The 12,622-nt window shown below is 35.0% G+C and overlaps 1 long non-coding RNA gene across 1 annotated transcript; it reads left to right on the forward strand.

Annotated features, from left to right (window-relative positions):
- Nucleotides 1-3,512: 3,512 nt before the first annotated feature.
- LOC140052402 (uncharacterized) lies at nt 3,513-4,881 on the forward strand. The gene is made up of 5 exons (XR_011845628.1): nt 3,513-3,842; nt 3,942-4,019; nt 4,231-4,390; nt 4,507-4,558; nt 4,685-4,881. It is a non-coding gene; the product is annotated as an uncharacterized lncRNA (long non-coding RNA).
- The last annotated feature ends 7,741 nt before the right edge of the window (nt 4,882-12,622 follow it).

Raw genomic sequence — 12,622 nt, forward strand, 5'->3', positions numbered from 1 at the left:
AAATATCCAAAAACAATGTTGCCATGACAGTTTTGTTAATAACACGATCGAATCGAGACTTTACGTTTTATATTGATTTAATTGTAGTATATGACATAGTGTGCTTACTATATACTCTTCCTTACTTAAATTCTGAATTCATGTCATATAAACATCACGCATTTCCAATTAATTTATAATTGGTCAGAAACCATTACTTCTTTACCTACCGCGTAGTAAGTTATTTTTCGTGTCTATTTTACCGTCAGAAGGACGGCCTAATACAAGTAAAGTAATTCGTAATTTCTTACATTAAGTTCGATTAATATAAGGCTACTCCACGTGTCTACACTTTACAGTTGCGCTTTTGTTGAAGAAATAAGGTGTTACCAAATGACGTTATCTTCGTAGTCCCATGCCATTCAAGTTTATTTTGACTCTTTTTAGGATCTATATAATGGTCTCTTATTCATGATGTGAATATTATAGTTGCCATTAACATACCACTATATTAAAGATGTATTGTCCTCCAAAAACATGAAAAATGAAGATTAATTAAATAATACTTCGATAGGTTATTTTGTAGTTTTAATACAGGTAGAAAAAATGGGGAAAACAATGTTTTCACTTATGAAATTACAAAATAAATGGTTAAAATCAACCACAAACCCATTGGCTAGCAGCCAATTTGACCATTTTTGCTTTAAATTCAGTTTTTCAGATAAATACATTTCATTTCGATCAATTTTTTGGTCAAAATTTATAACTATTATGTGACATTAAAATGGCATATTCAACCACAATTTTTTTCAGGGGGACAATACATCTTTAAAGTACACACTTTAAGGTATACCTTCTGGTAAAATTATGCTTCTTCATCGATTTTTTTTTCTCAAAAGAATTCCACAGAGAATTCTCGCTTCGCTTCTGAAATAACCGTCTCTCGGCTATTTGCTGTTGACAGTAGGCCCCAGCTGAATGGGAACCAGTTAGACCGGAACATTAGAATTGTACCAAATATTGCCACTTTTTAAGACCAGGCATTGGCAGGTATACAACAGATCACATGGATGTAGGCCCTTACTGGTAACCAGCAGACACAGCTTTTAAATCTTTTTGAACTTGTCTGTACATACAAATCTTATGACCAGTTCTCAGTCACAACACGAATATCGTGGGTTCGAATCCCACGCTAGTGGAATAGAGTTAAAGCTATGCGGGCTACTGTGTTTGGGTTCACAGAATTATATGTTTCACTTCCACCACACCGTGAGGCGGCAACATCAATGCATCTGATGTGGAAACGACCCCAATGCTGTGGCAGGGCATTAGTGCTGAGGCAGGAAGAGCGCACCATAACATTTTTTTCTGTGGCTTTCTATCTCGTAAATGTTATGTTTAGTGCCCTCAATTTTTACATACAAATCTGTGTCTTATTCTATCTCTGCCCGAAAGTATCAATTAGAGAGGATTTTGGTAGGGTCTGTCTTTACTGTCAATGTATAAAAGCAAACTACACGTTTTATTATACAATCATAAGTATCATCATACTTGTATTTATCAACGAGATATTGACCTTATAAATATCACTAAAAGGTTATAAAATCGTGAACGTTAGTGTAGGTTTGATGCATACGAGACTAACAAAATAGTATTTCGCAATTTTCATAGTAGAGGGCGCAATCATCATCTTTTATTGCAAAACGTACTGTTGATCACAATCCTGAACCTTCATACGATGCGAAAAATCGAAAAGTTAACTGGAATGAATAAAAAATACAGATTTGGGCAAGTCAATCAAACAACTTTTCCTTGCTTACTCCAAACTTACATATAAAAATGCAAGTGAATTAAAATGTTATTACTTTGTAAGCACGATAGCGCCTACAATTTTCAAGTTATCATTCTGAATTTTTCGGTTTAAAAAGGTATATTTTATAAGTTCATTAATAAATTAGATTATAACAGACAAGAAAAATTTGTATTCTTTTAACATGAGCCGAATTAGATTTCAGACTCGATAGAGACAATTTCCGATCTATATTATATTTATTTTCTTTATAAATTAATTTAAAAGATTATTGTCACAATCCACAAAAAAAACTATTTAGTATTCATTGTCTACAGGTAAGTTTCCATCAGAACATGTGTTAGTCATTGTAAAACATATTATATAAAATATATTATTAATAATAAACAATAATAATAAATAAAATGTTTAAATTTAGATACGGTAATTACAATCCAACAGATAAAACATTCGGTCAAGTTCAGCACTTCGTTTTACAGTTGTTAGACCCTTTGCCAACAACCCTATTCCCCAACCTAATTCCCTATTTTTCAAAATCCAGGATCCGCTAGAAAGCGTTATAGTTGTATAAAACGCAATGGGTATATTTAACTCCCTCCCTCTCCCATTAACTTTCCCAAAAAGTGTTGCCACGTCCAATCATATAGTAGTCATTCCTCAATAGTTTCCATATCCTTTTATTATGCATATTTGTAGCCTACATAATAATTTCTCACATGAGATTTATGCAAATGATGCATTCCAGGGCGTGACCATACCATAACGCTATTCTAATAATCAGCTCTCCGGAGCGGGGTTCAGGTCTTTGCAGTAGGACTATAGTAAAGTCAACAACAATTCAAACTAATTGAAATGGCTATTAAGAATCAGGTAGCTAGTAGTATGATATTTTTATTCTATAAATGCAATTTATGAGCAGCTCTACCTTTCAAAATGTGTGCGACAGTAGGAATCGCAAAGATAGCTTACCTGTTTCCTAAATTAACACTCAAAATATCTCTTTTCAAAATAACAAACAATGTTTATTGAAATTGGACTAATCCGCCGTCGGGCTGTTTGTACTGTATTTTAAATTTGTATTCCTTGCTGGATTATTGTAGAAACATTTTACTAAAATTTATATTAAATATTTGTAAAATGATTTTGCATACTTTGGCCAAATCAATTTCATATAGGCCTAGGCCTACAGTATCACATTTGAATTCAATAGTTTCTTTATACAGGAATGCACTGTGTATTGTACTGTGCGTTATTTTTAATAAAACCAAATTGATGTTAGATAAAAAAGATATCACGATTGTATTGTGTAAGAACATTTTGTTTGTATTATCTGAAAGTACACATTATTATAATTATTAGTAATATTATTTGTTGAAATGAAAATTGTTTTTTCCAATAAAACGTATTGATATGACGGTATAGTGTAAACCCCCCCCCCCCCCCATCATGGGACACACGCAGCGGGCGACGTCGTCACATGTAGCGGTTGCGCGTTGTTGGCATGAACGCTTTGTGCCCGCTTCGATGTTACTACGATACAGAACGCAATCGCCATATCAACGAATCATAACAAAAACGCCCAGAAAACTATTGGAAACCTTTTCGGAAAGTTGTATTGAGATCATATCTCGAATTATTTCCATATTAATTACTAATGGGTAATCCTTTGACCTTATGTCAACGCAACTCAGTTGAGGAATTCGTTGGGGATAATCGCCAAGAATTTAATTCACCAGACGGAAGTAGTGTAGATCTTCCAAATGCCCAGATAGTGTGGCCACCGAATGTTCTGAATCTAAGAACACAGCAGATGATGATAAAGTATCTGCTTGGACAATTGACACAGATAAACTGTCGGGTACTATGGGAAAGACAAGAAAAAGAAGTCTAAATCCCGCTTGGGCAGACTTCGACGATCGCTGAAGAAGTCCAAGAGAGTCGGACTTGATAACAATGATGCTACAGCCGATTCTGCAGCAATCAAAGACATTATTGATGATAAACAACCACCGGTTGATGTGGTGACAGCAGAAGCTGCCAATGGCAATGGAAGGTATGTCTGGCATTTGTTTAGTATAGTGTCTAGATGTATGTATTGGATTCTTAAATTAAAATATTTTACAATCAATATCTTAATTTGCTTTTATTCCAGTATTCAAACAGACCTTAAAACAGAAGTCATAAGGGTAGATGAGCTCGAATGTGAAGACATGGAAGAAACGATTGTTCTGTAAGCCTAAATATTACTTTAAAGTTTTTAATACTACTCTGAATAATGTATGCATAGTCATGTAGAGTATATTTAGTTTGTTTAATTTGTTAATTCTCTTGTCTTTAATACATGCATACATCATTAATTAAATAATAAACAAATATTTCAGAATGTTAGAATTTTGGTCCATTAATATTATTTGAACTTTTTAACATTTTGAATTCAATAGAAATCATCAGCCCATTGCTGAACTGATTGCTGACAACGACGATCAGCCCATTGCTGAATTGATTGCTGACAACGACGATGAGCTCATGAGGATAACTCTGACGACAGAAACAGTTTGGGTTCGGACGTAGAGGACGACGACGAGAAGAGTGTCCAAGAAGGTATGAGATTCTTTTTATTTAAGATATGTTTATTTTGGTCTAAAAGATGTATAGATATTTCATTTCTAAAAATGAAGAAAACTTGTTTATATATTACATACTTTTTTTTTCAAAAGGTGACCATGATTGGATTGTTGAGGCACAGATTCTAACCAGTCAGATTAAAAGGTATAAATCACCCGTAACAATCACAAATAAATCATCTCATCATCATTATTATCATCATCAACATCATCATCATCATTATCATGATCATGATGATCATTATCATCGTCATATTCCTTCTTTTTTTAGCATTGCATCGGAAATGTCAGTAGACAGTCAGCTTCAACGACGTCACCGACCACCGACACGATACGGACTCATGAATGAGCTTAAATTATCGTTTGGGCCTGCCTGGTGTGGACAGAGAGCTACCATCAATCTTCTCCAGTGTTGTTCAAAATAATCATCCTTCTCGTCATCGTAACAATCCGCTAATGAAAGTAATTAAACATGCTAATCAATTCCACCAGGTACGCCTAAATAATACCACATACACTTATTAAAAACAGAAATAAGCAAGGGGGTTGGTTGGTGGGGTTAAAAGGAGAGAGAGGATTGTCAACATGGCAGTTGCTAATCAATTCCACCAGGTACGCCTAAATAATTAAACACCACATACACTTATTAAAAACGGAAATAAGCAAGGGGGTTGGTTGGTGGGGTTAAGAGGAGAGAGGGGAATGTCAACATGGCAGTTGCTAATCAATTCCACCAGGTACGCCTAAATAATTAAATACCAAATACACTTATTAAAAACATAAATAAGCAAGGGGATTGGTTGGTGGGGTTAAGAGGAGAGAGGGGAATGTCAACAACATGGCAGTTGCTAATCAATTCCACCAGGTACGCCTAAATAATTAAATACCAAATACACTTATTAAAAACATAAATAAGCAAGGGGATTGGTTGGTGGGGTTAAGAGGAGAGAGGGGATTGTCAACATGGCAGTTGCTAATCAATTCCACCAGGTACGCCTAAATAATTAAACACCACACACACTTATTAAAAACGGAAATAAGTAAGGGGGTTGTTTGGTGGGGTTAAGAGGAGAGAGGGGAATGTCAACATGGCAGTTGCTAATCAATTCCACCAGGTACGCCTAAATAATTAAATACCAAATACACTTATTAAAAACATAAATAAGCAAGGGGATTGGTTGGTGGGGTTAAGAGGAGAGAGGGGAATGTCAACATGGCAGTTGCTAATCAATTCCACCAGGTACGCCTAAATAATTAAATACCAAATACACTTATTAAAAACATAAATAAGCAAGGGGATTGGTTGGTGGGGTTAAGAAGAGGAGAGAGGGGATTGTCAACATGGCAGTTGCTAATCAATTCCACCAGGTACGCCTAAATAATTAAACACCACATACACTTATTAAAAACAGAAATAAGTAAGGGGGTTGTTTGGTGGGGTGAAAAGGAGAGAGGGGAATATCAACATGGCAGTTGACTTAATTTATTTATTACAAAAATCCCTCTAATTTAATCTTCTTTTTTATATAGTACAAAATAGAAGAGGAAGAAAGGCAGAAAAAAGACGCCTTGATAGACTGGCCATGATGCGTGAACGAGACATACAGTATAAGTTAAGGATGTGGGAAAACCGACAAAGATTTAAGGAAAGACATCTGTTAGATGTTCGCTTTGAGAGGAGGACGAGTGATAGCGGGGAAGATGTCACGGACTAGGGGGTGTCTTAAGAAGATCACACAAGGATCATTTAGTTATCAGACTCATCACGTATTTCAACGACTACGAAGACAAAAAAACAGATTATGAAGAACTATATTATTTAATTAATTATTATTCAATAAAGATTGTCCTAATTTTAAAAATCTTACGTGTTATGCCTATTTTTTTTTAATGTTGAATATTAATTAGTGAGTGACCACCAGGGACTGGTCTATGAGTACTTCACTCTTCATTATTATAGTAATAATCTGGACCTAATTTGAACACAGGGAATCGTTGAGAAGAACGAAATGGTAACATAAAGTAGGCCTAACAAAATATGGTAGATTTAAATTTCCATGTAAGAACCTATTTAGTTAGCCTCATAACCACAGCATCTACTGGCTTAACTGAGTCGGCACCTCATACTTAGAGGTAAACGTATAAAATTAAAGAATGAATATACCCATCCCTGCTCAAAAGATTGTTTTTAAGGGACATTTGTTTACAGTATGATAATACATAATATAACTTTCGAATCAGCACCGTCATGATGCCTCAAATATTACACCAGCACTGAAAACTAAGAAAATGGTTGTAGCGACCTCTGTCTGAATAAAATTATTCATTTCATAATTTATTCAAAGTATTTCAGCGCCCTCTATTGCAAAAAGAATGTGTCACAAGTTTGATTTCCAAGCAGAATACTATTTTAGCATGGTTACTAGACCATATTATTCTTTCCGTCGAATTTTTGAGTTTTTAGTTTGGGAATCTGTAGGTTCTATAGCTTAAAATAGTAGACGTTGCACATTAGACACCATGAAAGCAAATAATCAAGCGGTTAAATCAGTGGAACCGTAATACCTTTTTAATACCATATTAACATCGGCAAGGGTTCGAGCCTCACTCGCTCCAGGGTTCTGGTGGTAGAACGAGTCTTCTCGGATAAGGAATATAAACCAGTGTACACATCTGGCTCATGTGCACTTTAAGGAACCTAGTACATCTTTCGAGAGGAGTAAGGGGTTATCCCGGTGTACTAGTATACACACATCCACTTTCACTCATCAAGAGGGTCCCTTGTTGATTGTTGTTGTTGTCAGCATACGCTGTTTAGGTTCACCCTCTATAAATAAGGTGTAATAGAAATAAAATACAAATGCATACGGCACATGCGACCTACTTTGTAAAGAATAGCTGATATTTAGTTATATCTAGTTATTAGATATTTCCATGAAATGGAAGCTGTGTCTTTAGTTTGAACTTCTACAATGCCTACGCCCATCGTAATAAACGAAAAAATATATGAATTCCCGAGCGTCTCTAATCATGTTTTTTTATGACGATGTCTGTCTAATTCTCTTAGGTTTCGTTTTTTTCTTTGCTCTAAATCCAATCATGAAGGTATAATGGTTCAATTAATTATGTTGATGTAGATTCTCCGTCAAATGTAAATTAATTCTTTTTTCTGCAGGGTCTACTTTACTAATTCCATGTTTATTTCAATAAACTATTATTGTTATTTATAACTAAAACTTTATTAACATAAGTATAAATCATCCCACTTATTTACACCCATGGGAATTCATTATAGCGTGTACCATGATCCGCTCGTACCATGGCTATAGCCTACATTTACACTCGCGTGTACATCGCCTGGAAAGGGATACCCGGGGGTAGATTGTTCGCGTGGGCCGCCTGTACCATGGTAGACCTTGCCTACGTTAACGGTTACTCGCGTGTACATTGCCTGTTCAAGGGAGTCCCCCGGGGTACAGCGTTCGCGTGGGCCGCTCGTAAATAACGTTACGCAAACACTGTGCATACTGTGCTTGTATAAATCAATAGACGTGGGTAAGCCTATATAAAAACTATTATACGCGCGTTTTTGTAATTCCATATAATATGTTGTTATTAGGATAATGCGTTTTATTCAATTCCACATTTTTGGTCGAGTTCACTTACGCAGGAGCCATTAGATAATGACACCGTTTGTAGACCTAGACCAAACCATGTTCACCATTCATGTTGTGTGCCAAACCTATGCCTGTGTTAGGAATAATTGTCGCTGGACTGCCATAAAAGAAATAAAAAGGCCTAGGCCTAAAGATGCTCTGAAAATGTTTGGTTATTCGCACGCAACAACAGATCATGCGTTTGTATAGGCCTACTATAATGAGCTCATGCATAGTGAGAGTATATGGAAAAAACCGGTGAACAGATCGTGCACATTGCACAGCAGACTCCTTTGCATATTCTTTATGCAAATATTATTTTTTAACAAAAACATTGCTCCTGTATTCATAAGTAAAAAAGTTAAAGATAACATTAGGAAAGTCGAAAAGAAACCTACTATTATAAGTCAACAATGTGTTGTGTATAAATTTAAATGTGACTTGTGTGATGCAAGTTATGTTGGATATACATGCCGACACTTCTACCAACTGTATATTTATATATATTAGAATTAATGTTCTTTGCCTCTTGTGTGTATATATATTTATTTTTTATATCTTTGTTAATTTTTTGTTTTTATAGTTTTTGTATTTTTTGTTTGTATTGTTTGAGGGTCCCTAATGATCAGCTGATGCTGGATGGAAAGTTTTGTTGAACATAGTAGATGCTTAATAGGACAGAATTTAAAGGATCATAACGTGATTGTTAATCCAAGTAAAATTAATTCATGTTTTAGTATATACTTAGGAAATGCAAAAACAAATTTGACTGCCTTATCTATGAAATGTTGTATATCAGACAATTAAAACCTAGTCTGAATAAACAAAGTGACTCTGTAAAAGCAAAAGCTTTTCATTTGACAGGATGTTAGACAATAGGTCTTTTGTTATTTAAACTTTGACCCTTGTCTTGTGCTATTTAATTAGTCGTTGTTTTAAATTGTATTCATTGGACTTGATAATGACCCCATGATGGAGTCGAAACGTCGTTCTTTTTTAAGCGTTATTTTTATATTATGTAAATATCATTTCCTAAGGATTAATACCATACGGCCAACCACTTTTTTTTTAATGTGAAGTTTAGCATGGTTACTACCGGGGATTAAGAGACGACCTTCTTTAAAAAGACTTTGTAGTAACAGTTTTCAATTTATTGAATAGTATATGAATAGATACTTTGTTGACGAACCAAGAGTTGTTTTCCGATACCGACCACCGTTACCGTACAACAAATGTGATGTGCCCATATATAGACATGATGATGTCATATTACTACCATATTTGGGCACACCACACTTTTTTTGTCACACTAGTTTGATAGTGTAGACAAGCTATGTCTACACTATCAAACTAGTTTGACAAAAAAAGTGTGATGTGCCCAAATATGGTAGTGATATGCCCAAATATGGTAGTGATGTGACAACATCATGTCCATATATGGGCACATGTAATAATCTTTATTGTCTTTCTTTCTTGTTTGTTCTTTTTCACATACATAAAATCAAAACTAAAGACAAAAGACCAAAAAAAAAAAAGCTTTCGCTTATCGAGTTTTGGCAATTTGGCAATAAAACAAATGTTTTTTGTCACACAAAGTTTGATAGTGTAGACAGAGTTTCAAGATATTTGATTCCATGAAAACAATTTGCAGTAATGACAAAATAGATAAACATAAAAATATTTGTTATATTATAAATAATGTTATATTTAGCATAAATTGGCCTATTGTTATATTTATAGCATAAAATATAATACTATTTGTCCTCTTTTCTATGATCCCGCCATAACACTTCCATGTTTTTTTATGACAGCCGTACTGCACGTTTTACTAAAGTAAGCCTAACTATTTTTAGAAAAATACTTCTCATTATTAATGTGTGATGTATTTATATATATGATATCCTTGTATTGAATTATGTGGTTTTTGATTAAATATGAATGCCATGGATATGAATAAACAATACGCATTGTTTGTAATCCAGTCAGTGAGTTAATTGTGGCAAATGAATAATGAACGTACTATCTGATTTATTGTTTCCCTTAGTGTTTAATAATTCATATCGACTTCCTGTTGGCGAAATTGTTAATAATGTTTAAAATTACTCTATTTTATAACACGAGAGTACCTGATTGTATTCTTGCAATTTGATTGGTCAGTTGGGCATCACGTGTCATTTGGAATTCGCCCTATCTCATGGAAAAGTAATATTGAACGGTTCTAATGCACGTTCATCTTTCTTTCTCAACATTTTGAAAACTTGTGCCACGCGACGTTGTTGAATGCGTACGGAAATCAACTTGCTGACTGTTCTACTAGTCCGCGTCTAAAGTTGGAACACTTTCTTTTATAATGGCCTAGCTTTGCGGCCTAGCACTCGTCAATGATTTACGATGCATTTCATTTTTAAACTCAATAAATATTCTCTCCATTTAACGAATACTAAACATGAATTATTTTTATACTATCTTCTAATAAACCTACTGAAAACTACATAGAATTGTCTATGAACATGCGGTCATTGAACTATAATACGTTCCTCAATTAATTTTAGATAACCAATTCCGCTTTAGTTCTATGAACTAATTATAGAAACGGAATTGGTCTTTCAAAGAAAGAAAAAAAAACACCACCATATATAACCTACTGAATTGATATGATAAAGAGTTTTAGATTACATTAACAGATACGGACTATTAATGGTAGCTCATTTGATTGCAATCAGTCATAAGTTAACATTACTAGGCCTGGGCCTACTTTACATTCGATCACCGACTTAGAAGGACTTGACAAGCTGATTGTATGGGTGAATCAACGAATGAAGAATTAATGTCTTAAAATTACTCACTTATCTAAAAATTGATCAAATCCCAATAGTAGAAAATACTGAGTCATGCTCTTAATAGTACTTGGCAATCACACAGGCCTATGATCAAAAGGACATCATTTGTATTATTAGAGTAGGCCATAATATCCTGAAGTAACACAATGATTTAAATGAAATTAATTTGGCGGTAACGAAAAACAAAATCGCATTCCTCATTTACATTGTCTGCGTGATTTGAACTCACATCCGGGGCTCACACATACAACATGACAACAAGCCATCTCACATCATTCCGAATGGTTTGAATGACGATATTCAGTGGCAGATCCAGAATTGTGAAATTGTGGAAAGGGATTTGTTACAAGTATTTTTACGCAACTCTTTAATAAACAAAACTGCAAAGTGTAGGCCTACTTCTGATGACATGCCGCCCGAGACATTTTGTTCATAATTTAATAATAATTCTTCAACCTCAACCATAGTGGGTGTAATAACACATTCGTTGAAATGACGCCTGGTGAATTCATTTCTTAGCATTTTGGTTCATAGACCTGATTAAAAAAATACCGGGCTTATTCGTTTAGCCCAAAACTATATGGAATGTGGTAATAATAATATAATAATAATAAGATTTTTATAGCGCACATACCACTCCAGAGTGCTCAAGGCGCATTTAAAAATAAAAAAGAAATAAATCATACAAATTCCTGGCAAATAAAATGCAATTTCTTTGGAGGGTCCCCATCCGTTGTCATTCTGTCGCGGTCCCGGACCCCTACCTAGGTGACCAAACAAAGGAGCAGGATACACATTTGCCTTGCCACAGACGACCGGGTGCTCAGAGACAACAACCAAGACAGAGGCACCCCAAAGTAGTAGCGGTGAGCGTGGTTTGGATACGGTACTCAGTGAGATATTTTGGCAAACAACTGTATTATGTGGTAGCGGTGAGCGTGGTTTGGATACGGTACTCAGTGAGATATTTTGGCAAACAACTGTATTATGTGGTAGCGGTGAGCGTGGTTTGGATACGGTACTCAGTGAGATATTTTGGCAAACAACTGTATTATGTGGTAGCGGTGAGCGTGGTTTGGATACGGTACTCAGTGAGATATTTTGGCAAACAACTGTATTATGTGGTAGCGGTGAGCGTGGTTTGGATACGGTACTCAGTGAGATATTTTGGCAAACAACTGTATTATGTGGTAGCGGTGAGCGTGGTTTGGATACGGTACTCAGTGAGATATTTTGGCAAACAACTGTATTATGTGGTAGCGGTGAGCGTGGTTTGGATACGGTACTCAGTGAGATATTTTGGCAAACAACTGTATTATGCCTCCACTGTTTTCCTGTTAACAGCATGCTATTTTGCTTGGTATACTCCCCCAGTTTTTTTTCTGGAAATCCTAAATAGAATACGACAATTAACCAGAACTCTGGCCAGCCACGAGCGTCTCACAAATTTCCCCATCCTCACGCTTTCTTTCTATTTCGAGGGATATGCATTGACATTTCATATGTTGCCAATAATTATAACATTTAAAAGACAGTTACATAATAAAACGTGGAGGTAAAGTTAAGAAGCTTAATCAGTACTAATGGCATATCTTTAGTATATGCGTAATATTTCTGTCCTATTGCATTAACTGTCCTATCGGTAACAAATGTAAAATTAAATAAAACCATGTATTTATCTATGTTTTTTATTAGGGTTTTACTACTATATTT

The sequence above is a fragment of the Antedon mediterranea genome, chromosome 6, assembly GCF_964355755.1.
Source record: "Antedon mediterranea chromosome 6, ecAntMedi1.1, whole genome shotgun sequence".
Classification (NCBI taxonomy): domain Eukaryota; kingdom Metazoa; phylum Echinodermata; class Crinoidea; order Comatulida; family Antedonidae; genus Antedon; species Antedon mediterranea.